We start from the raw sequence: 27,576 nt of genomic DNA, 5'->3' as shown, positions 1-27,576 counted from the left end.
TCGGACACACGGAAATGTGACCTTTGCATGTACGGTCTGACTGGAATTCATGTGACTTTTCTGTCAATGCAACTGATCATCATAATCTCATGCAGGAACAGACCCTTTATGGCAATGTCATCAAAATCTGTCACTACACTTCTTTCACTTAGATGATGAGCAAGACAAGTGAGGGCAATGTAAACAAAAACAATTCAAAATTATGTTTACTTCAAGGATATTTTGGAAAAAAGACAGAAACAAAAGAGTCGCCTTACCTAGATTAAGTCTCTTTAACCAATATGTATCACAGTTTTGGCACTGAGTTTGTGCCCCTTTGCTAGCAATCTTTTTTATGGCAGGTAAACAAAATAAACTGTGCTTCCCGTCTCTCTTTGGTTGACCTACACAAATAAAACAAGTGCAGAAATACACTATTTTTATGGTTTACTTCAAACTTCGCCCTCCAAGTTTGAAGTATCAGTTTGCACAGGGTCAAATATGTCATGTTAAATAAGTTCATTAATCTTAAGTAGATGTTGTGATACTGAGATACTGATCCACCAGGAACAGTCATCACTAAACACACCCCTACAGATCACACAGAGAGTGATGAAGAATATCCTGTAATCAGCAACTCTGAAGCCAGACATGCCACAGGCATGTGGGTGAGCACTTCTGCACTCATTACATTTAAACATGTTTGCTTACTATTCTCTTAGCCAAGCAAAGGAAATATAAAAAGCAAAACATGGTCTTTCAAATCATATCTGCTTGCTGATCGTTTGGCCACACGAGCCCACGGCACATGTTTGATCTCTAGTCATACATGATAAGGCAATGGGTTCAGAAGGTTGTGCATGTGTGTGTAGTGTCAGTGGACCTGTAGTGTATGTGATTGGCTGTTAAGGGCATAGAGACAACTGGATTGGCCAGACAAAAGGGAGGTTGTCAGAGGAAAAGGTCACAGTGCTTCCTGCACAAAGTAAAAGTGAAGACAGAACCTCAAAGAGAAGAAGAGCTGTTAAGTCACAACTCTATAGTGGGAATAAAGAGGTGTGGACAAAATAAAGTGATTGTTGTTAACCTCTTTAATAGTCAGGACCCACATAAATGTATACATTACAAAAAACAGTCACATTTTGAAGAGCTTAAAATCTCAAATAAACATGTTTAATTTTAATACTATTGCCAATGTGTATCAAAAGCCATTTAATTAGCTTTGTTTCTAAAGTGTGTTAAGCCAAACAAATTATTTGAGAGGACAAATATCACAGTGGCCATCATTCAAGCAAGCAGGTTTAAGAAAAGAACCACAAATATCAATGTAGCGAGTCAGACAATGTAAAAAATTAGAAAGGAAATCGTCTGTTCTCACACAATTCTGTCCTCAGACCTTAGAGAACCGGAAGAAAGTAATACAGATCTCTTTTACTCTCCTTTCTACATCTGGATGCATTTTTCTTTTGAGAAAGCCAAAGGAAGCCTGTTCCCAACTGCTCAATATGATAGTAGGTTTGTTCTTCTTGAGGCATGGACCAATTTCCCACTAGAAATTGTTCAAAATGTATCTAACAGCTTTCCAGGAAGGCGTGAAGCTGCTCTGAAGACAAAAGGCAGCCCAGCTCCTTATTACTGACAAATCCATACACTGCCTGGCGTTTTCAATATTCCATCTGCCTCCTGTATACATACTCACATATATAATATCACCGAGGGGCCCAGTTTAGAATCAGATTTTCAGATTTTTTACCTTGATTAATAGGCTTCATCCTGTATGCCTCTAAGCCCTAAAGCACTTGCTATTAAAATGTGAGCTCTCAAACTCAGATGGAGAAAACTTGAGGAAAGGAGGAATCACAATAATTCAATAATTAGCATAGAAACATGTTCAGCTTTTTCACACCGCCTCAAACTGGCTTTTTTACACTTATTTTTCAAGCCAGTCACATTAACTACATCACTAATCTATTACAGCAACACAGTATATAGTTTGCTAATCGCTGTCACAATATTGGCGTTTGTGATATTGACACTGTAGAAGGGTGCAATATGCAAATGAGCCCTCTAACCAGTCATAATGTTTTGCACTAGGTGCTGTGAGCATCCTGACCAAACACAGGACATTGCAGTGATGTATTATGATCTCAGATTCATACTGGTATCAGCAGATATTTGCTTTAAAATAAATACTGGCATCAGGCAGACATTTAGATTGGATTTCAAACTGATATTTGATGAGGTATTTACTGTATTTCAGGAGAGCATAATGTTCAAGTGATGATGAGCTACTGTGCAAAAAATATGCATTTTATTCATTTTGCTGTGCACTGTACAAATCTTACATTTCTCTATAATGCTAATTCATTTGGATTTAATCCCAATTTGTATATTTTATAAGTGTCTATGTGTTGACATGGGTATCAACATCAGTAGATATGTACATAAAAAAATCAGCCCTCAGTTTCGATATCGGTGCATCTCTAGTATTTTGGTCACAATAATGCAAGCCAGTCTTTGACGCTGTCACATTATTAGCTGATCAATGTATTTTTTAATGTACTGCAACGTACCTCATAAGCCCACTATATAGCTTTACAATCACAATACTATTATTTATTTATTTAGTTATTTATTCACATCGTACAGCCCTACTGCTATAAATTTCTCACTTCAGCTGATGTCACCAGCCTGCTTTAAACAGCAATGGATTCATAGTAGTGTTGACACAAAACAATGACACCAATAACCTAACTAACCAAGCACACTGATGAAATGAAAGCATGGTTGAGCTGGGTGTGCATTTGTGTCATATGGCGGGTGGAGGCAGGTGCAGGGGGGCTTCTCTGTGGGGTGATCAGAGGGAGGGTTTGTCAATGCTGATGTCCTGTCAGGGTGTAATTAAGAGCGCAGAGGAGAGCCATGGCGGCAACGCGTCTCTCTGGAGCTCTGCAGCGCAGCAAATCCCGTTAGCTGTGAATAAACCCATTGGGGGCGGCACAGGTAAGCCAGACGCAATGCGATTACATGGCAAGAGAGATGCCTGAAAAGCCGAATCGCCAACACAAACCTCCCCCCCCTCCCCTGCGTTAGCATTACTGAAGAGCACTGAGCAAAATCCGGTTTGCTGCCTCTCACCTAAGGCACAACAGCAACGGCTGCTGGACAAACAGGACACTGTGGGATATTTTAGTGTATCTGGTAATACAAGGAGACTGGTAACCCTTTAGTGTACAAGCAAAAAAGAATACTTTTAAGAATGCGATGTCTCAATTCTGCTGTTGCATTTATTTGGATATACTGTTGTCTGCAAGTGCAGGCACCCCTGATCAAATTACAATTTTTATTAATCTCCTAAGTGAAAACACATTCCCATACGTTCCCCTACCAAAAACACACTTCTGCACATTAACTGTTTACGTTATGATGAATTTAATATGCTGGAAAACTAACACAAAATGTGGCACATTTAACTTCCATCCATCTTCTAAGCTGCTTATCCTTCTGGGTTGCAGATGGTGCTGGAGCCTATTGCAGCGTTCATCAGGCAGAAGGCAGGAAACACCCTGGACAGGTCGCCAGTCCATCACAGGGCAGACCCACAGACATACACACTCACACCTAGGGGCAATTTAGAGTCTACAATTGGCCTGACTGCATGTCTTTGGACTGTCGGAGGAAACCAGAGTACCCGGAGGAAACCTACAAAGAGACAGGAAGGACCCTGATCGGCGGGAGGAGAATCAATGTTTTATCATTTTTTTTCTTTATGTCAAATTCTGCAAATAAAAATAAACAGTCCTCTAAAACTTGCAGAGAACTGTCATATTTAACTGTGCTCTCTGTTGGAGATGTGTTAACATATTGTCACTTATAAAATCACAAAACGTTGTTTGTCTAGGGCCATCCAAACTTTTGCATATGACTATAAAGAACATGATCTAATAAAATTGAACATTTGTGGATTTCTATTTTGTTTGTGTCACAAACTATGATTTTATTCTTCAAAACATATTTTATTGGTACTCTGAGGAATGTCAAATCAATAATAAGCTCTTAGTGATCTAAATTCCTTTCTGAATGTGTGTCACTTTCTCAGTGAATCCAACAATAAAGGAGAATTGTGCTTCTTTTATACAGTGACAGAAAACACAGAAAGCTTGAATTCCACATTCTCATACTTTTTACTACACACACATTGAAACTACTCTAGAGGCAGATTTTGATGAGTTAAAAGGAGATAAAGCCAAAGTCCTTGAAACTCTCACAGACAACACATTGGGTTTCACAGGGTTAAAATGAATAAATCTGCTCAAGTATCAATTCAGGTAGCAATGTAAAAATCAACCGAGTACTCAGTACTCTAAGGACAGTGGAACTGCTACTACAGAAACGGGACAGCAGATAAAGGCCAAGCCAGGCTGCGGCTCTTCTTTATGTCCGATTACTCACTCGACACCTCCGAGCTGAGTGCCCTGATGGAGTAAGGCTGTGTGCTACCACAAGGAGGGGAGTGGAGGATGGCAGGGAAAGAGAGAGAGAAAGATAGAGAGAGAGGCAGAAAGGACTAGGACAAGGTTGTACATATTTCTTGAGGCTGATAACTGAAGACAGTTGTGTGCAACATCACTTTACACATAGCTTCACCATACACTAGGGCCCAACTGATACATCACCTCACTGATAAAATCTGACCGATTAAAAAAATTCTGCAGATTTATCAGCTGATGAAACACACATCAGTCACCAATCGGTCTGGAGATCTACTTCCTGCAGACCTTTGCTCCAACCTGCATCTACCAATCTCCCCTCTCCCTTACCCAACACTGATGCATCTAATCCAGCCAATCAACCACTTCTGAAGGAGTCAATTAGCTGGAGCAGATGTGGTAGATTGTGGTTAGAACTAGACTGTGCAGGAAAGCAGATCTAGGACCGAGCCTAGTGAGCACTGGCACAGATCATGTTTTTTAAAGGTTAGAATAAAGAACACATTCAGGAATGTGTTGCTATTTTGAACAAAAACTAAACTGTCAGGGGCTAAATGCTTCTAATAATTTGCTTCATGAATACAGTGCCTTGCCTGACCATCACTTCAAGGCTTTCATTCCAAAATGCACTATACACCACTTTCTCTTTCTGGATGATAGGGGCTGTTGGGAGTGGGCTTTACACATCCATCCATCCATCCATCCATTTTCTAAGCCGCTTCTCCGTCAGGGGGCTTTACACATATACAAGAATATTAATGCTGTATTAATTTAATACCACCTTCATTACAGTCTTTCATTAGTGTCTCAGTTGTTATTTTTTTTCAGAGACTCCTTCCTTCTCTTACCCTCTCCAGCCTCTCTCTCCTCCCATCTTTCACTCCACCCTATATCTCTATCACCTCCCATCCCTGTTTCTCTAGCCCAACTTTCTATTTCTTTCCTCACATTTCGTTTTTTCCCTCTTCTCTCTCATTCTCTCCTCACATCTTACTCTATGCCTCCCTGTCACTTCCATACTTCTCTCTCTCTCTCACCCCCACTCCCTGTCTCTCTCCATCTTCTCTTTCAATGTTTCCCTCTTCCCATATCCCTCTCAGGCTCTTGCCCTCTCCACCCTCTCTCATCCCATCTCTCCCTCCACCCCCCCCCTTTATTCCCATCTCTCCGTCTCATTGTCTTCCCTTCTCCACCCTCTCATCCAATCTCTCTCTACCCTCTCTCACTCGTTCGCTTTCCATCTCTCTCATACACTCCCTCCTCCCATCCCTTCTCTCTCACTCTCCCCTCTCTTATCCATTCTCTCTCACTTCCTCTCATCCCTTTTCTCTCTCTATCCCCATTCTTTCATCCCATCTCCCCCTTTTCTCTCACTCTCTCCACTTTCTCTTGCTCACTCCCTCCATCTCTCTATTCCTGTCTCATTCTCTTCCCCTCTCCACCCTCCCATCCTATCTCTCTCACTTCTTGTCCCTCATCCCATCTTTCTTACTCTCCACCCATCCTTTCTCTACTTCTCTCTTTCCCTCTTTCATCCCTTCTCTCTCCCTCTCCCACCTCTCATCCCTTCTCTCACTCCACCTTCTCTCTTACTCTCTCCATCTCTTTCTACCCCCCCTCATCTCTTCTCTCTCCACCATCTCTCTCCTTCTCTCATCCCTTCTCTCTCTCCCCCTCATGTCTTTTCTCTCCACCTCTCATCCCTTCTCTCTCTTACTCACTCCTCTCTCATCCCTTCTCTCTCCACCTTCTCTCTTACTCTCTCCCTCTCTCATCCCTTCTTTCTTACTCTCTCCACGTTCACTTATTCCCTCCTTCTCTCATCCCTTCTCTCTCTCTCTCCCCCTCATCTCTTTACTCTCCCTCTCATCCCTTCTCTCTTACTCTCTCCACGTTCTCTCTTACTCCCTCCCTCATCCCTTCTCTCTCTCCCCCTCATCTCTTCTCTCTCCACTGTCTCTTTCTCTCTTCCTATCTCTCTATCCCCCTGATCTCTTTTCTCTCACTCTCCCCTCTCTTATCCATTCTCTCTCACTTCCTCTCATCCCTTTTCTCTCTCTATCCCCGTTCTTTCATCCCATCTCCCCCTTTTCTCTCACTCTCTCCACTTTCTCTTGCTCACTCCCTCCATCTCTCTATTCCTGTCTCAGTCTCTTCCCCTCTCCACCCTCACAACCGATCTCTCTCACTTCTTGTCCCTCATCCCATCTTTTTTACTCTCCACCCATCCTTTCTCTACTTCTCTCTCTCCCTCTTTCATCCCTTCTCTCTCCCTCTCCCACCTCTCATCCCTTCTCTCACTCCACCTTCTCTCTTACTCTCTCCCTCTTTTTCTACCCCCCTCATCTCTTCTCTCCACCTTCTCCCTCCCCTCATCTCTTCTCTCTCCACCATCTCTCTCCTTCTCTCATCCCTTCTCTCTCTCCCCCTCATGTCTTTTCTCTCCACCTCTCATCCCTTCTCTCTCTTACTCACTCCTCTCTCATCCCTTCTCTCTCCACCTTCTCTCTTACTCTCTCCCTCTCTCATCCCTTCTTTCTTACTCTCTCCACGTTCACTTATTCCCTCCTTCTCTCATCCCTTCTCTCTCTCTCCCCCTCATCTCTTTACTCTTCCTCTCATCCCTTCTCTCTTACTCTCTCCATGTTCTCTCTTACTCCCTCCCTCATCCCTTCTCTCTCTCCCCCTCATCTCTTCTCTCTCCACTGTCTCTTTCTCTCTTCCTATCTCTCTATCCCCCTGATCTCTTTTCTCTCCACCTCCCTTCTCTCTTACTCACTCCTCTCTCATCCCTTCTCTCTCCACCTTCTCTCTTACTCTCTCCCTCTCTCATCCCTTCTTTCTTACTCTCTCCACGTTCTCTTATTCCCTCCTTCTCTTGTCCCTCCTCTCTCTCCCCCTCATCTCTTTTCTCTCTCTTTCATCCCTTCTCTCTCTTACTCTCTCCATGTTGTCTCTTACTCCCTCCCTCTCTCATCCCTTCTCTCTCTCCCACTCATCTCTTTTCTCTCCCTCTCTCATCCCTTCTCTCTCTTACTCTCTCCATGTTCTCTATTACTCCCTCCTTCTCTCATCCCTTCTCTCTCTCCCCCTCATCTCTTCTCTCACCACCTCTCATCCCTTCTCTCTCTTACTCTCGCCTCTCACATCCATTCTCTCTCCACCTTCTCTCTTGCTCTCTCCCTCTCTCATCCCTTCTCTCTCTTACTCTCTCCATGTTCTCTATTACTCCCTCCTTCTCTCATCCCTTCTCTCTCTCCCCCTCATCTCTTCTCTCACCACCTCTCATCCCTTCTCTCTCTTACTCTCGCCTCTCACATCCATTCTCTCTCCACCTTCTCTCTTGCTCTCTCCCTCTCTCATCCCTTCTCTCTCTTACTCTCCCCTTTCTCATCCCCTCTCTCTATCCCCCTCTTTCACCCTATCTCTTTCCTCCTTTTCTTTCACTCTTAGCTCTCTCCACCCTCTCTCACTCTCTCCACCTTCTCTCGCTCCCTCACCTCTCCACTCCCTCTCTCTCATCCCACTTCTCTTTCCATCCTGTCTCCCTCCCCCTCTCCAATCTCTCACTCTCTCATCCCATCTCTCTCTCTCTCCCCCAATCTCTACCCACTCACTCTTTTTCTTTTCTTCCCCCCCTTTCTTCCTCTCTCTCTCTCTCTCTCTCTCTCTCTCTCTCTAATCATAGAAGTCAATCAAAGAGAGAGGAGAAGAAATCCCTGACAGGAAGAGGTGTGCTGGTAATTCTCTCTGTGTGTTTCTGTGTCTCTCTCTGTCCATCCTCTCTCGCTGTGTCCCTGCAGCACCTGCTGTGCGCGGGCCGGTGAGGTGGAACGGCTCAGTATTAGCTGTGAAATTAGCAGCACTGGCTCGTTAAAGAGCTGGCACGCTCCACGCCAGGACAGACACTGTTAATGGCATAAAAGCCTCCATCACCTGGGAGTCACACAATTACTTGAGCCAAGACTCGCGCTCACCACATCTCCTCCAGTAACACACACACACACACACACACACACATACACACCCCAAATCCTTCAGACAGCTCACTTCTCTCCCCCTGGCCTCTGGCCAAACCAGGAGAGACAGAGAATGAGATCTCTCTTTCTCCCTCTCTCTCGCTCCCCCATGTTGCACTAAATCACACCTCCACTGACAGCCTCAAAGCAGCACGCAAAGGAACCGATGCTGCTTCGCTCTACAGACTCCAATAAAAAGAGAGATAATTGTATGTTTAATAAGCAAAAAGATTTTGACTCTGTATAGTTGTTGTGACACAGATGGCACTGTATAATCATGGCATGAAAAGGCCTCTTTGTTCACTGAATTGAGTCAACCTTCAACTCTTTTCAAGTTGAAATTTTGACTGGCAACATTTGTATTCGTCGACCAGACAGGCTTAATTAAACCAGAAATTTAAAGCGCTTTTCCGCAGTGACATGTGACAGCGCTGGTTAAATAAGTTTTCTGTTTGGGAAATCAAAATGGCTTTTTCTATTGCCACCATTCTTCTACATCACAGGCAACAGCAAAACCACAACCAAAGCTGCACAAAATGTAGGAGCTTTTAAGTAGTGTGCATATGTGCTCATATATAGGAAAAGTAAAAATGCACTGACCTGAAGGTGGCAATTTAACTGCAGTGATTTCAGGATGTTCTAATTGACTACATTAAATAACTTATAGCTACATACAGTTATAGCTGCGTCATAAATTCATGGCAGGTATCTATGCTACCTAACCTCAGACTGCAACAAACTATATCACTTTCCACATGCCCATTAAAGCTAAAAGAGTAAAATACCCAAGAAATCAAATATGTGGGAGCACTTTAAACTACTGGACTATAAAAAATTGCACAGTGCTGGTTTCCCATGGAGATACAACACATTTGATGAATCATCTCACATCTGTAAGTGTAGTGTTCCTCATCTGGGTGACACCAGGTCACGCTGTCTCTGACTCATCACGGTCACAAAACTGCTTCAATCAGACATATCAGCTCTTTTTTCTCTCTTCCTTTTCTGTTTAAACAGTTTTCTCAGAATGTTTTAAACTTGACAGCACATACAGCAGATGAAAGTTTTTACAGCTTTATCAGAGAAGAGTAGCCTCCACACACCGTTAGCACAGTGCGGGAGCTGCAGGGCAACAGGATCATCACATTATAGTCAATTATTACTTAACATTTAGCATCCATAGAAAGTAACAAATGATTTGACTGGATCTCTTTGGAGAATATGCTTCACTAGTGCTCAAGTAAAAAGACAGGCTTGTGTGTTGACAGATGTAAGATACTCTTGTGTACATTGATATTCTGATAAAGTGGAAGCATATCTGCTCTGTCAGCTGCACAACGCTTCAAACATTCCTGTTTTTAAGAGGGATTTTGAGAAAGAGTGTTAAAGTATTTGTTCAGAAATTCCTGTGAAAGCCTGTGAAATGCTGTTTAGGCCAGTTGTATATTCAGTGTACTTTCACAAATAATTATAATTTCAACTTTTTTTTAGAATTATGATTCTAATCAACAAACAGAAATGAAGGTGTAAAATCTGAGATTTCGTAATGCATTCAATCGTAATCGAACTGAATCATGGTGAGGTCAGAGATGTACAGCCTCATACACTGACACACATCACCAACCACTCTGCAGCCATAACCAGAAAACAAACAGCATGGCAGAGGTCAGCGGGTGTTGGTGGGGCCATCAGGACTGGCTAGTGAAGAGTGTGTTGGGAGGAATATCCACGCATGCCCACCACTCCAATTATCCAGCACGGCTCCTGGAAACGCTACGGGTCTGAACACTGCCCTTCCATTCCACACACTGGACCCCCCGCACCTGCCCACTGCAGCAGGGGAGCGTAGCCCAACCTCCACCCCCACCCCTCCACCCCCCCACACACACCCACTCGGCTGTGTCCTGATCAAAGCACTGCACAATGGACTCCACGCCGGGTCAGCCACACAACAACCTGTACAAGATTTACACCCTCAATAATAAATGAGAGAAACATTTGGAAGTAATTGGCTGTGCAGGGGCGCACGTCTCTCCACCAGGGGAGCTTGTTTGTACAAAGCAACAGAAGCTAAATAATTGATGCTCAATGCAGAGCTTCCCTCAGATTGCCTTGATTTGGAACATGCTCTGACTTCAACTGTTGATGCTGCTGATGATAATCATTGTTTAGGAAAACAAAACAAAAAAAAGTTGAGAGGAAGAGAGAGATTGAGCCAGGGAGAGAAAGAGAGAGAGAGCGAGAGAGAGAGAGAGAGAGAGAGAGAGAGAGAGAGAGAGAGAGAGAGAAAGAAACAGAGAGCGAGAGAGAGAGAGAAAATCTTTCATCGCAGTTTTTCAGCCGAAGCAGCGATGACCTGACTACTGATTCATGAAGGTCTCTGCTCCACAACAACAATAATCATGAAAAATGCACCCTGGACAACTTGCTACTGAAGTTGCCTTCTTTGATGGCTGTTCTTTTTCCAGATTAGTCCCTGCCTCTGATGTTCCATATGTCTATAAAATTGCTCCCACCTGCATTTTTCTCCCTCTTTAGGCAGTGGTCATGGTAAGTTTGCAGAAAGGCAGTGTGTAAGAATTAACCCTGAAACAGTGGATCAGTGTGCGGGGGAGGAAAAAAAACTCATTTTTTGCTGACGGAGGAACATTTTGCACAAGCAAACACTTTTCAATTTACGGTCTTCACACATTGTTCTTTATTTATCTGGGTGGTGTGTACACCTCCCGTGTGTGTTTGTTTACCAGTATTCTGCGTTATTTATGAGGTTTGTTGCATGTGCAATTTGTATAATGTGTCCATAAACCACCAGGGCAGACGGTGCACAGGCTGCTTTGAGACTGATAAAAGAGCAGCGACAGGAATGGCAGTTATCTGAACTCTAATCAGAATTCATATTGTTAACACACCCAGCACTTCCAGGGACCCTACAATATCACCCATATTATTATCATATTGCTGCCATAAAGGATATTGCTGGCTATGGAGAGCGCTGCTCTGTAGGAATGTGGCGTTATTGCTTTTTCCTGACCAGGTCCATATCATCGTGATGGACAGCTATCACACAGGAAAGTTCTAGCTAGAGGACAGTATAATTTACTGTAATGCATCTTTCAGCACCACTGTGAGCAGCTCGGGGGGGGGGTGCTAAAAGTTTTTCAATCACTTGTAGGCCTAAAACGTGGCTAAAAATAACAAATGCTATCTGCAACACAGGTGGCAACTCAGTTTGGAGAAAAGTGAAAAGGTTCTGACAATGCACTCCATTATTAGAATTGCTGATAATCCAGATGTATGGAAAAATAAATGGACTGTAATTATGCACAGGTGCATTTCTCTGAGTTATCTGGGTGTTTGGCTGCGCACACTGGCTATGGAGTGAAGCCTTGCTAAAGTGGAATTACATACAGAGCTCATTTGTCTCCAGCTATCCTGCAGGGGACGTGGCTTTATGAAGCTCTAACAAGCAGTTCTGATCTAATTCAGAGCACAGCCATTATACTATTGCTTTTTAAAAGGTCGTTGTAAACAATTAAGAACACAGAAGATTAAAATGATGGCTTAAGTGGGGCAAGGGAAGTGGAGGGAATATTGTCAGAAGATATCTAAGGCCTAAGGTACGAAGCCTTTGGTACCAGTTCCAGGCACATATTGGACGCATTCATTGCATGAAACTGGCGCATGCAAAATGTGGGAGGATCACAGTAAAAGTGGGAGGAGATATTACATGTGCAGCTGATTACATATTACCATATAGCTGCTAAAGTTTCAACAACTTTGCATCGATTTTACTCTCAAAATATGTGTTGTTGAGAAACTTCCTTTAATAACAGCAGCAGGCGCTGCGGTTAGATGGAGGCATGAACACACGCTAAAAGAATGTTTACCAACAGAATAAAACAGAAACTCTTAGAACCAGATGTAAGTATGTGAGAAGACAGCTCGTGTTACTGTTCCACCAATTCTGATCCTAATGACACGCCTGCAGAATGGTTTGGTGGGACAGCCTTTCATTTACTAACATTGACTTTCATTTTCTACTTTGTCTCAAGCTTTTTAATGTCACTGCCGCTTATACTTGAATGAACAGTTAGTGGGCGGGGCTATGTGTAGTTTGTGTCATTAGCTGTAATCTTATTAAATCGAATGTAAAATTCAGATGCATTCTGGGTCCACACTGCACTCACATCAGGGAACATTTTGCACTGTGCTTGCACTCATACATACATCTGGACCTCAATTTTTGGGAGCTCCACCTTAAAAGGCCCATAAAAGATTTTTTGAATAATAGTTGACAATGCAATGTGTAAACACTGAATATTTGCTGTGTTGACAGCACCAATGATTTAACACATATCTAACAATTTAGCCTATTCATGCTGGAGTTACAAGGAGTGTTGCAGCCCTGACTGCTATTATAATGAGGTAAAATACAAAGCAGCCCATCAAAAGAGGCTATTTATATATAAGAGGCCATTTATAGTCCTCAAGGAACAGTATCAAAAAGGCCAGTTTTTAAGGGATGAAGAGAGGTTGTATAAAAATAAACTATTACTGTTGTTGATATAAAACCAAGGTCTCATAAGTGAGCATTAGCTGGCACTGCGAATGACTGTTGTTTTGTTATGTTGAAATATATGCTCAATTAACATCTATATAAATTCATTTTGAGATGGTATTTGTGTGTGGTGTAGTGAAGAAGGCTGCCCAGACAGCATGAGTGAATATTTAGTCCAAGAACAGACCTCTCCCATCTGTCCTGTGGAACTTGGTAATGTGCGAGACAGGTGGCCTGCTGAACGTTTAAAACCTTTGGGTCTTGATATGATTAAGAAGTCAAATTAAACTGTAAACATGATTTCAACATTAAGACGCTCTTGGTGCACAAATGAATAAGCTCGCTGGATTGACTGGAAGGACCGGGAGAAAGGGCCAATTGCGAAGCGACTCAGTGTCTGCGCGTTGTAGATGAGAACGGCACGGCCAGCCGACCTGCTAATCACATCGCCTAAAATACACGCTATATGCTGCTTCATTTTTCTTGCTTGCTTGACTTATCTGAAATGACTTGGTGACCGTCCAAAAGAGATTGACCAAACTGTCTGACTGAGACTGAGTATAGAAAAGGGGCATGTGGGTGCAACACAGTGCTTCTTTCACTATCTTTTCAAAGGTCACCTGAAATCTGTCTGTCCATCTAAAGCTGTGCACAATGAGGGTCTTTACAAAACTAATACCACTAATGGTTCTCAATTATTGAGACAGGAGCCAGCCATATTGGACAAAATGATGTGAAAGGCGGGCTGCAGTGCGGAGGAAATTGCCTGAAATTTTCCAAGATGGCGAGAAAGTGCGAGATAGAGAATGCGTGAGGACAGAGGGGAAGGCGTAGCACACGTAAACGCAGCGTATCTCCCAGCAGCCTACAATGACAGGGTTCAGCCTGCACCCAAAGCAATCTAAGAGACGCTTTCACAGTGTAATCTTTCCGACAGATTCAGCTCCTGCCTTTTATTTCCCACAGACACATTCCTTCAGCACTCCCCTCACAAAACAGTGCAGGAATACAGCTCACACAGATAAAACAGTATACTAAACGCGCCGATCTGCAGATTGCCGGAACCACACAGCTCTGTTGGCAGGCCTTTGGTGAGGAACACATCCGTCCTGTCTATTGTGTCACTTGATAGAAGAGGACAACAGGTATTTTCATTGAGATGAAATAGAAATTAAATATTTCACTGCTATGAAATAGAAAATCTTTTGTACATCTGCTATCCAGAGCAAGAGGATTGCCAATAGCAAAGGACAGGTGTTTTGCTTTAGGTTAGACGAATTATTTCTCAAAATAAAACCATTTCTTTAAAAGAATAAGCCATGGTCAGCCCAGACTTCTGGTTAATCTCCATTTATCTGAAGCCTGTGTAGTCTAGCTTTACTGCAGCTGCTTGCCGTGATGTTCCATTCAGAATGAAAGCATGATTAATCCCTGTATCTGCGCCGATGGGCCTCGCTAATGGACACGGCCATTAGAGGAGCTCTGAGTGGTCGGACAAGGTAACTCATTTGCTGGACCAAATAAGTGGTTTGATTTCGATTCCCTTTACAATGATGACACATTTGGATTTCTCCAAAGTTGCATGCTGACTTTAATCATCGTAACAAGATGATTTCTAACTTTTAATTAGAGCTGAGAGCGCATGAACTGTGGGCTTCTTAGAAGGCTTGGTAATGTCCTCAGTCTCAAGTACATTAGATTGCTTAGTGTAGCCCCAGGATGGATTCGGGCGTGTGATTAGAGAGGAGACACTTTCATACATCAAATAACATGGACGTCTCCAGATGGAGCTGGACCAGGGCAACTTTAAAAAGTTAGTAGTGGAACTTTCCAAGGTGCACATTAAATACAGCAGAAAATGAATAAGGTGGACAAGTCTCTGCTGGGCTATAATAATGACTTCAAATCCTTTCTGGGAAAAGCTCCATGAACAGAATCTGTGCACTGAAAAACAAACAAGCGTTTACATAAAGGCTTTACTGTCATCAGAGGTAATTCCTGCATTGTTTATGAACGATCTAATAGCTTTCCTTGTAGTAGTCCCAAAAAAAGAGTGGTCCACTTTGTCAACACCACTGCAGGCCTGATTGGCTAACCTCACTCTCCTTTTTTCTGATAGCAGACCTCCTGTTTACACAGCGATTTAGTTAGTGAGACTGACAGATAATTACATCAACCCGAACAGTCAAGCAAAAGCAAAAGCAAACAGCTAATGCATGGAAAATAATGTTTTGACATAGCTGACTGCATTCAACATCTCATATACATCAATTCATGCTGTCAGTGTGAGGACAATTTACTTTTTCTTCTCTTTGGCTGAAATTGAAGTAATATTACTTTGCATATTCTAAAGGCAATGTCACCCCTGAACCAACCCCCCCCCAAAAAAAAAAACTGCTCTCATTATCTGTGCAGTAAATTTATTTAGTTTTTTTATAAAAATGTATATAAATACATACAAATAAACAATGTACAATACTTCCTGATTTTAAGTCTGTCAGTATGTCAGCTTAACTATTTCCCAAGCTCTTCTTGTGAAAGCCCAGTATTTTCAGTTACCATTCAAAGTTTGTCAAATCAGTCCTTCATTAAGGTGATGGAATCGAACAAATCCATGCATTGGCTGGAGTCCAAGTCAGTACATATGTTTGTGTTCTAACTGTAAGTCTAGATATTAATTACTTTAAAAACAAAGCAATTCTTGTAAAGTTACTGTGATTATGTGTGTTTGTATTTGCTCTAATGTAAATAGACCATTCTACTGAATCAGCTCAAACTGTTGTTCACATTTAAGTAATACGATTGTTATGATCTAATTAAATCCAAGGCATTAACCGAGATAGTAATAAGACAAAACCATCATTCATAGGGTACATCGTGTCTATCGTGAGGTGTCTTTTGCAAACCTTAAAACCGTTTTTTTTTTTTTTTTTTTTTTTTTTTTAAATAATACTTACATAAAAATAATGTCACTACCAAAACACAACGAGTTTGGGTCCCTAGGTGAAGCCTTATTTTAGCCACAACCCTGCATTTCAGAGCAGGAAGTGAGACTGCATCCCTGTCCCTCACACTGAGAAGTTAGATACCACTGTTTTTTTGTCTCCCAAAGCTTGATAATTAGTGTGTAACCCTAAGATCTGTCCCTATTTTCAAATATCACATTTTAACCTTCAGTGCCATCAAATAAAAAATTTGTCTTTTAGTTGTTGTTTTTCCCTTCTCTGCGCCAGATATTCATTCATTAACTCTTACAGATACTCAAATATCAAAATTAGTCAAAATGTACATCCCTGTTAAAATATATTCAGTTTCTTTTTACAACTAATCTAATGTCTTCCTAACCTCCGCAGATAAATGATCATTAGTGCTGTAAACATTTAGCCTCAACAGGTGCTCAAGCGTTGGTCTGATTCCACGATTGAGTAATAACACTACAAGCTCTGCTGCTTGGGCCAGCCATGATAAAGAGAGTCCATCAGTGTAGCAAGAGCCAGACACCAAAGCCTTCACGCTGCGGGCCACAGTGGCTGCGGCGTCCCCAGGCTTTAATAAGCGTAGCTTGCTGTGGACGTTGCTAAGCCAAGGTGCTTTGGCTCTGTGCATAATAGTGGAGGAGGAGGCTGCTCTCGCAGCTCGAGAGGCCATTACCTGAGCCAGCGTGCTTCTCCAAGCAGAGCACCGCTAGCCACCATGTTTATTCATGACACAAGCAACGAGACCTGCAAGGTGACTACCTGTCAGGAGCTGGCAGCCTCGCCCAACGCTCTCTCCATGATTCCATCTGATAGATGAGAGGGGCTGGATGCTGCACGTACAAGTGTGTGTGTATGGAGAGAGGGGGAGAGAGGAGTGATCTGAGGCTAATTCACAGACATTATGGAGAACAGGCTGTAATGTGTAAGCGCAGCGTTCACTGTGAGGCGCGCCAGGTTCACTCATACACTGGGACGGAGAAGAGAACCTGCAGTTGGCAGCATTGCATAAGCTCATATCAGTACCCAAGTGCTGAAACAAGAGTTAAGTCCGGCCTCATTCAATTTTGCTGTTTTTTTTTTATATATTTTGTTTAGATTGTTTTCAGAATGAGCCAAAAAATACAGTATGCCCCACAATATACAGCAACCAAAAAGCCAGTCAAAGTTTATAAACTGTACATGCATAACAATCCATGCCAAGATGAAACAAACAAAAGACAGTAATTAAAAATATAAAACATATGATAGGTTTTACATTCTTGACAGTCTGTACATCCAGAAAGTTAATCCAAACTGGATTAATTAGGGCCAGAAATGGCGTTGCACTGGTGCACTTGAGGTATTGGGCAAAACTGAGTACTAATCAGATATCAATAACAAAGCTAGATATTACATACACTGTATATGTCTGCCAAGATCAATCAGATGTCCCTAATCTGTTTTGTACATTGCATCAAAAATTTGGTTTTGTGACATTTTGTGACTGTAGTTTCTGAAACATGATACATAGTTTATTAAAAAGCTGATTTTAATGTTTATTAAGTAATGCCTGTAAAGAAAGGAGATTGCAGCAGGTCTCAACTAGAGCAGTAAAGATAATAGCAGACAATATAGTGGTTTACTGTAACTTTTAAAACAATGTATGTATGATTAGCAATGGAATTTCTAAAACACAATGTCTAGGTATAAAAGTAACATATCGGATTGTTGCATCGGTAGTATTAACTGCCACCTTGTCTGCCGTTGTTGAGCATTTCCAGAGGAACTCTATTTTTATTCCTCATTCTAAAAAGCTGTGATGAGGAAGAAGGACAATGGTTAACTTCCCAAAACAGTCAAGAACAAATCCGACTCAATATCAGCACTGAGCCAAGATGATGAATACACGTACAAGCCAACTAATACTCAATCTCAAGGTAAATATTGACTGAAAAAATGACTGAAGCAACACTATCTGTAAATAAAAAGGCTATAACTAAAAGTATTCAAAGCTGCCATGACTTAATCACACCGAACAACAGGCAGCTCTGAAACGCAGCGTTTTCCTTCAGGTGATAGAGTTCCAGCCAACAACACGGTCAAACCCACCCAGCTCTGACGACTCGCTTTTAATCTTATCTTGTTAATATTTTAGAAAAAGCTTACAGGCATATGAATCAATTAATTATAGCTGGTATGCAGCTCATGAATAGTGCACATGGACTGTGCCAAATACACATGTCAATCACAGCTCAGCAACAGCTGGGTAATTACTGCCGTCCACATCTAAAGACGGCTGCAATGCCACACTCAAAGAATGTTGTTGCTCCAGGCTTACGAATTACAGATTACATGGACCTGGATGAACTTAATTTGACTTTGATCTTAATTTTTCAAAAACATTAAATTAAAAGTTTTGCCAGGCTCCCTCGTGCTGGACAGAGGGAAATTAATGATATACATTAATGTGTGTCTGGAGCATGGAAGGACAAATAGTTTACCTTCTGTTAATTGATTTTTTGGGGTTGGTTGGCACAGCCTGTGTGCAGTAGGAGCGGGTTAGGGTAAATGTGTTATTAAAGAATGTGCATGCTAATTTAAGCATTAGGCACATTACATAGCACAATAGTCTCTATTGCATTCATAGTAATGTCACGACAGCCACATATACATAGTACAGACACAACTCTCCTTATTAAGTTCAGTGAATCAGTGCTGCAGAAAGTTCTGAAATCCTAGTGTGCATGTATTTTTGGTGCATATCTATTTAGTCAGACCCAGACTCAGTGTGAAAGACTAGGCACTGCAGGTCTAGAGACTCTGTTCATGGTGATAACCACTCACTCTCTTTCTCTTGCTCTCTCTCTCTCAGATGTTTTTTAGCTAACTACACATTCCCCCATCTCATACAGAATACGCACTGTGGAGCCAATTGATTTATGCTTCATGTGCCACAGAAAGGGAGCTAAACAAACTAGAATTTGTGTATGACTGCACATCTCAGGCAAAACAAGGGAGAAAGAAACAAATAAAGCAAGCACGTAACGAAACGTATAATTTTTTGGCTCAGCGCTGCTGTTATTTAATATGTGGAATTAAAGAAGTGTGAATATGCTTCCCAACATTAATTGTCAGTGGAGCCCAGAAGTATCAACCAAGCAAGTCAGCCTGCAAGGCAGCGCTGTTAGCAGTGCGATGCCTGCCAGGCGGAGGGCTTAGCGATTGAGAGATCGCAGGCACTCTGTTCTCGGTGTCACTGGGCCGTGATATTGAGACGACGAGGGGTGTGAGCCGGCAGCGAGGGGGAGGGCTAGGGTGGGATCAAAATCCTTCTCCCGCCACCCGCCCAACGCCTGCATCAGTGGGCAACCTGCACTTCAAAAGCTGTCACCAGCGTCCCGAGGCTGGCGGAGGAAAGCAGGGGGGACGGGTTGCAGCCCTGTCCCACAGACAGGGGGCAGACAGGGTCAGGGTGGGAGAGCTAAGTCCTGCTGTTCCAGCACACAAACCCACCCAATGCCAGCAGGACCCCTACTCCCACCACCTCTACCACCACCACCCATCCTCTGCTCTCCAGGAAATCTATACCATTCATAATTTATACACGCACAGACAAAAGAAACAGGTAGATGAAAAAAAATGAAAAGAAAGCAGTTAAATAATTGAATGCTAGGCACCTTTACTAAAAAAATAGAAGAAAAAAAAACAGAACAGAATTCATATAGCTCACCATTCTGGGAGAGAGAAAAAGTAGGTCAGAAAAAGAGAAAACATCAAAGAGAGAAACTTGCAACAAAGTCATATATACCAAGAGTAAGCTCATACAATGTTCAAAACATATCACTCAGAACACGCACACATCATTCCCGCCCCCTCAGAATAAGAAAAAAGAAACAGTGGGGAAAAATTCTAATCCGAGACACAGACACTCTCCGCAAGCTTCGCTGCTAGGTGAACTGAAAGCTAACATGGCTAGCCATCATAATACAGTCATCACAAATCAATACAAACGCGTTTAACAACCTGCTTCATAGTCGCTGACATTTCGTGCTAATGTGCTCCATATTCAGACCATTAGCATGTTAGCTGGGTGTGCGAGTGCGTGCTTAGTGCCGCTGTCTCATTGTGCTCCGCTCATTTGGTTAAAGCAATCCTGCTGCTCCGGCTGAGGTTAAGTGCAATGAGTCCAGCACGCAGCGGGGAGGGTTATAAAGCACCCTGTAAACCTCCACCATCCACCCTCATCCAATCCAAACTAAATAGCCACATTCTCCCACTGAAATAAAGGCCAAACCACACAGTCTTCCACTGAGCTAATATGGGAGAGCTCCTGTCAAATGTTTTACAGGGAGAGTGAGAGAAGACTGAACAGAAGAGGAGGTACAGAGTGAATGATACAATTAAATCATTCAATGCATATTCATGCTAGTACCTTATACACTGTTACCAATGAATTCTCAACCCTTAGAATTTACAGCTATCGCCAGTGATACAAGCATGGTGTGATTCCTCACTCAGCGCTCACTGAAAGCAGCATAAACGTTTTGTTAAAAATGTGTGAAACATAAAACAGCTCAACTCATAAAACATCTCTTTAGACACTGTCTGAAGGCAAAAAGTAACAATAGTGCTAGGACATGCACCATAGTTCATATAAAGTAAAAGTTTGCACATGCACCATCTGACATGTATCCATGATTTGGAGACCTGACCTGACCTATCTAAAACCAGCTGGCACTGCTTAAATTTGAAATCTAAACCCAGACCTGCTTGAACTCCTGCAGAACGGCTGCATCCATGATTGACGTACTGCTGAAGAGAGATGTCAGTACTGCTGCTAGCATAGATCAAAATCTCAAGCTCAACACTGTACAAGAACACCATGTGTTTTACCTGATGAAATGACCAGTTCGTAACATTTCCACACTGAAAATATCCCCGACTGATTTAGAATTGTAAACAGTTCCCATTTAGGGAGCTTCCTTTTTCTATTATCCAGGCCAAGCAGTTCGCCAGACCATTAGCTAGGCTTTATTGTACATATTGATCATACTATAAAGAGAGAGTGTGATGTGTAAGAGAGAATGCATGTGCAAAATTGATGCAGGCATATTCCTTCAAATGAAAACAAAATCTACTACATAAAAAATGACTCATTAAAAACAAAAAAAGTCAAGCCCAAGCTTGCATGTGAAAAATACAAAACCCAAAACCAGTCCAACAGGGTTAGACATTAGGAATGTACCTGGGCACTTGAGTACTCCATTAACTGTCTCAGGAGCCAGTATTTGAATAATGAAATCACCATTCTAAGTATTCGAGATGTTTAATCGCAGGAAGACCGAGAAAACAAAGGGCGCTGATTTAGTTCAGGCAAGGCTTTGTTAATGACTTGGCTAACTATTCTAACTACTCTAGCTAGGTCCAGAAACCGTGATAATACATTTATCTGACAAACATATTGGCATATTGTTGACTGAGGAGAGAATACTTTATGTAGAATACAATGAGTTCTCATCAGCATCCAGTAACAAGTGACATTTGTTAGCTCTGTTAGCTCATTAGCTTATCTATAAAGGCAGGCTCATCCAGAACCTACTGACGTCCCTCAGCTGTTTTTGAATAATAAACCATGTTCCACTGTGTGTTGCACTGGTTTTCCACAACACCAGTGCTGTCTCCTGAACAGGTAAGCCTACAGTCAGAAGTCCATTTCTTTTCTCCCTCACTGTAGTTAAGCAGCTATCCTCTCATGATCTGCTTCTCGAATATCAGAATTAGTCAGATAAAACTTGTGGCCAAAATTAAGAGTTTGCACCCAGAATTATAGAATAGATATGTTCATCATATATACATTTTTTAATTGCCAAGCACACTCAATACCAGTGGGCGACTTTTTACTTTCACTCCACTACATTTCAGAGTCTAATATCTGACTTTTTCCTCCACTATATTTTGAGAAATCTGTTGTTCCTTTTGGTTTCTGTGTGTATAAAAACGTAACATGTCAAAACAAAAGAAGCGCAAAGCCAGAACACCAATCAGGGCACAGCGGTCACTTTGTTCTGAGCTTGTTTTGACCTGTTGGTCATACCAACCCAGTGCAAGCACACAGTTCAACGTCAGCGCAGCAGCATAAAACTTTGGGAGCACGTACGTCACCTAAATGATGAACTAACCTAACTTTGACCACAATATAGAAGTATGTACAGATATGCCGAGACTGGCATGTTTCTTTTTTCATACAGTTCATACAAACACTTTCATTTTATAGTAAATTAGTTTATGTTTATGAACAGAGACCTACAGATCAATATAGTAAAGGAAAACTTATTTGTGAACTTGTGTTTAAAGTAAGTTTTTATTCAACTTGTAACGAATTTACCAAGTAATCTTAAACTGAAAATGATAACAGGACATCAGAGCCATAATTACTCTTTTAGTACTTTTACTTTCGATACTTAAGTACATTTGAAGGCAAATATTTTTGTACTTTTACTCAAGTTGAGGTCAAGAGTTAGGACTTCTGCTTTTACTGGAGTAATATTTTACCTTGGGTATCTCTACTTTAACTCAAGTACATGACTTGTGTACTTCGTCCACCTCTGCTCAATACCCAAAAACAGTCCACCTTGTATCCCCCATGGAAAACATGGAGCAAAAAAACTCAAAGGTAAGTGTCCACTTGGGCAACAGTGGCCAAGGTCATGGTTTCACAGATTCTCCCTTTGTTCCTCTAAGTATGTCCTTCTTCCCTTCTATGGCAGCCATGTGCCTTTTTGTTGTGATATGTGCTTTTGTTGTTGTTCTGTGTCTCCTCCCTGGTCCTCCTATCTGTGCTCCGCCCCTCATTAGTCTCAGGTGTTTCTCGTTTCCCCTCTGTGTATTTATACCGCTGTGTTTGTTCAGCCTCTGTCTTGCATTGTGAATGTACTTGTGGATGTTACTCTGTTGATATTACCTTGTCTCCTTATATTTTGTAGTTCGGTTTTGTTTTTGTCATGGATTTGTCTGTTCCTCAAACATCTGCAACTCTGGACTCCGTTAACTCTAAATTCAATAAAAGCAACTCACATTTGTATCCTACCTCCTTTGTTGGGTTATGTCAGACAGATTCATAATATACACTGTGAAATTTGAGTGAATTTAAAGCATGTACAACTAGCAGGCTGGGCTACATGAGTCTGACTGTATAAGAACACCACTGCATTCTTTCACTCCTACACACACATACACTTGTTTTAAGAATCCAGCTGCTGCTTGCTGTTGATTAGTTTCGCTCCCACTTTCCTTCCCTTCTGATTCAGTTGTGTTTGGTATCTCTGAGCAGCTTTAAACAGAACAATCCAGTCCCACTGTTCTTCAGACCAGTAACTGTACTGACCACTCAATATCTATGTCCAGTCACTGTAAACACAAACAGCTTTCCTTTCATGCTATTACATCAGGCCTTCTCTCTCTCTGCATGCATGTGTGTCTGTGTGTGTGAGAGAGAGAGAGTGGGGGATGAAGCATGCTCTCCTGTGTGAGCTGCAGCTCCTGCTCTTCTGAGCGACAGCAAGGCGACGGCTGAAATGCTGGCGTCTAACCTGAAGTATGGAAGTTTGCAGCTGCATAAATAAAATCCCCATGGCAACTAAATGTGGATGGAGATAAGAGAGAGGGGAGGATTTATGCGTTTTCTGAGCTGTCATGCCCTAAAGAGCCTCCTCAGGCAAAGCAGGCCACCTGCCACACACTATATTAAACCAAAGTCTTCAGTCCTTTCTCTCTCTCTCTCTCTCTCTCTCTCTCTCTCACTCTCTCTCTCTCTCTCTCTCTCCTTCCCTCTTTCTGTCTAATAGGCTTTTCCTCCAGAACACAGGCATGCAGCCGTTGGTCTAGGATAGAGACATGTTTTCATAAAGAGCAGAGGAGGAATTCTTTCATCCAGTGGTTTACCCTTGTCATAACAGAAAAACACCAAAAGACAGAAAACCTAAGGTGATGTAACCCAGACCAGTAATAAACCACAGAGCTATCGGTTCAGTTACAATCACCTTTAGAACTGTGCAGCAATTCACTTTTAGCATGTATCTATTAACCCTAAGAAGTCAGTTATGGCCTGTGATAAAGTTTGATGTCACATTATTTCAGACTTGTAGCTTATTGAAACAAAGGGAAAAATTCTGTCAGAAGGCTACATTTTTATTTAATAGCTCATTTGTGTTAGAAAAGAAAATATTGTATCAACATTTTAATTTAACTTTAAGTTTTTCACTGGCAATACAGAATTTAAATACTATTTACTCACAGTCATTAAATGTATAATTGTGTAATCAACATTTGATTAGTATTACAAAACTAACTAAATAAATCTAATCTTTTAAAGGGCCCATAACCTTCATTTTTCTTGTATTTATACTTGACCATTTTCCACTCCCTCTTTATCCCTTAGATTTAAACAGGCTGTTTCGGTTACTGTCTTTAAGACTGACATGCAGAGTCTTATTGGCTGCCCTGTATTGGGCTCTTGTTAAAAAAGAACTCCAGGCTCAAACACATCTCATATCTTTAACATAAATGGGCAGAGCTAAACTGATGTAAGCTGAGTTTGTGGCTACAGTTTTATCTATGTCCCTATGTTTATTTTTTACCAATATATTAAACTCAAATTAAACACACACACACACACACACACACACACACACACACACACACACACACACACACACACTTTCTAAGCCACTTATCCTTCTGGGTCACAGAAGGAGCTAGAGTATATCCCAGCAGTCATTGGGTGGAAGGCAGGATACACCCTGGACAGGTCACTAGTCCATTGCAGGGCAGACAGACAGACATATACATTCACACACACTCGCACCTGGGGCAATTTAACATATCCAATTGGCCTGACTGTGAACTGTGGGAGGAAACTGGAGCACCCGGAGGAACAGACACAGGGAGAACATTTGTCCAGCCAAGAATCAAACCCAGGCCCCTCTTACTGTGAGGTGACAGTGCTACCCACTGCTTCACCGTGCCAGCCCCTCAAATTAAACAGATAGAAACTGTGCATTAAATTTTGCAGAGCATCTGGTAATCTATTTTCACTAAACATGCAAAGAATTTCATTTGACCAGTAGAGTTCAAACTCTTGCATATGACTGTACATAAAGGTGCTGTTTTTGTGACACTACAAAGCCAAATAAATCAAAATGTGCTGTTTTTACAGCTTAGTATAGACATATAGACACCATGGACTAGAGAGTGAATGGTTCATTTTGAAATTTAATAATGTTTATTTGTGTTTATATGTGTCTTTTATTTAAAAAAAGCAGGAAAAATTGTTTTTTTCCATGATATGAGCTTTTTAAGGGTTACCACTAGCAGCGCTGCTGTACTGTTGCAGTATCATTCTGATCAGCTGAAACAGAGAACAAGGAGGAAAGACAGACGAGAGAGAAGAAGAAAGAGACAAAGCATATGTATAATGTGTGTGTGTGTGTGTGTGTGTGTGTGTGTGTGTGTGTGTGTGTGTGTGTGTGTCTGATGGAGGCAGACGGCTTAATCCTACTGTGTGTCTGGCTGTGTGTGGGGCCAGAGGTCCCATCAGGCCTGAGAGGGCTGGACTGGTGTGTGTGTGTGTGTGTGTGTGTGTGAGAGCACTGGGCTCAGTAACGAGGAGAGACAGGTGTGTGGCTGCCCCTCAGCCCCACTGAGGCCTCATGCTGGCCCCTCGCTGCAGGAGAGGTGGCCGTCCCTCCACAGCCCTCTCCACATGGCCATTTATCTCCATTTCAGCCTGCCCCGCGCAGCCTGCTCAAACAGCACTTAAACTAAATAACCCTGCTGGAATTCAGCCCCTCTCTCATCAGAGTAGGACACCACAGCACTCAGCCGGCCCACGTTCGCTTCCCCAGCCTGACAGCAGGGCTGTGTGTGTTCACCATCCCGAGGGACAAGGACAGTACATTCTGATACAGTGTAGGCACAACACAGACAAAATACAATACAGCATACTGTTGCTGTCATAGCAAAACCCTGTATGTCTGAAACAGTGACTTTATAGAGATGGAAAAAACATCTTGAACCTACTATCTATTAATGTAGCTTTGGTTAGCTTTGCTTTTCTAGATTTTTGATGGCTAATAAAATTTAATACATATAGTAAAGGGCAGATGGTGTTTTCAAATGATGACAGTACTGTGCAAAAGTCAGAGCACCTTTCACTTATTAAATTTCCAGTCAAAACCACATCTCAAATGGCCACTATGAGTGGAAATAAAATAAATAAAGCATGGTCTCTAACTTTTGCACAGTACTGTATGAAAATTAAAACTTCAAAAGTTTTAAGGGTTTCAAATGACAGTGTGATGATACTGCAACATGTTGCTACAACTGCAATAAGTCTTGAAATGTATTAAAAACACACTGGTGATTCTTTGAGCCTTCATGATTAAAGACTGGCTTGCATTTGTGACCAAAATTATTTACATTTGTTGGATTGCGTGAAGGCCCTAACACATGAAAGCAACCACAATACACTCATCTTGAACATCTGAGACTGGTCAAGATGCTCACAGCATGCATTTATTAGATGGCTTCTTTGTAAGACTTCTGTGAGTCAGTATTGCCAAGACCAATGCAGTAATAACAATAAACATCCAATATTTAGTGGCCCTTCCTATACCAAATTAGGCAAAGATTACGAAAGAAAATCAGACTGGGCAAAAAATACTCAAGCATTCATACTGACTTCCCAATGTACCTATGCTTAACTCTGTCTAAAGGATTCTACTGGACAGGGGATTGTGACAAAATCAGTACAGTTTAGAATGTATATATTGATCAAGAGTTTAGTGAAGGTTTGAAGAGTCTCTCATGTAGTTTGGAATGGAGAGTAAAGGAAGTTGATGCCAACATGCTGCACGGCAGCTTGGCAGCATTGACATTGTGCTTCTGTTCGCTGGAATGCTTTCAGAGAGGGATAAAAGGTGAAAATCTGTTTAGTGGCATTATGCCACACCTAAAGCGTTAAAGCGTGAACTGGTGGGGGGGCTGGGGGAGAGAGAGGGCGAGAGAGAGAGAGAGAAATATGACAGAATGGGTTAGGCACTGACAACAGTACAGGCAGATCCTCTGTTATGCATTGTGGCAGTTAGTGCATCAGGAGCGGAGGGTGGTAGTACTAATAGTACTAAATACACCACATGATGAGCTATTAGAGGAGGCTTTTTGTGAAAGTGATAAATAAATCCTCTTTAGTCAGTGTGACAGTAATCCCAACGCCCCTGTGCTTTCATTCCTCACCAATCCATCAACCGGCACCAGGGTATTAGCAGCACTGCATATTCCAAAATCTCTTTCATTCTACTGTACTGCAAAGGCACTGAGAACATGAAGCATTCCATAAATGAAACATGTCTTGAGAAACCATCAGAATAACTCTCAGTGGAATATGAAAAGACTCCACTTCCCACAATGCCTTACTTTAATAATTATGAGTTTGGGATCGGTGAGCAGGTTCCAAGACCATAAAGGGTTGCCTCTTTCTGCAGAAGGCCATCGTTTATCAGCTCTCTAAGCAATAA

The 27,576-nt window shown here is 42.0% G+C and overlaps 1 protein-coding gene across 4 annotated transcripts in view; it reads right to left on the bottom strand.

Moving 5' to 3' along the window:
• Positions 1-27,576, bottom strand: part of LOC108428651 (neuronal PAS domain-containing protein 3) — a 282,989-nt gene that overhangs the window by 192,847 nt on the left and 62,566 nt on the right. The gene's annotated exons all lie outside the window — the stretch shown is intronic.

This window comes from Pygocentrus nattereri, chromosome 10, assembly GCF_015220715.1.
Source record: "Pygocentrus nattereri isolate fPygNat1 chromosome 10, fPygNat1.pri, whole genome shotgun sequence".
Lineage (NCBI taxonomy): Eukaryota > Metazoa > Chordata > Actinopteri > Characiformes > Serrasalmidae > Pygocentrus > Pygocentrus nattereri.
This window is presented reverse-complemented; position numbering and strand designations above follow the sequence as displayed.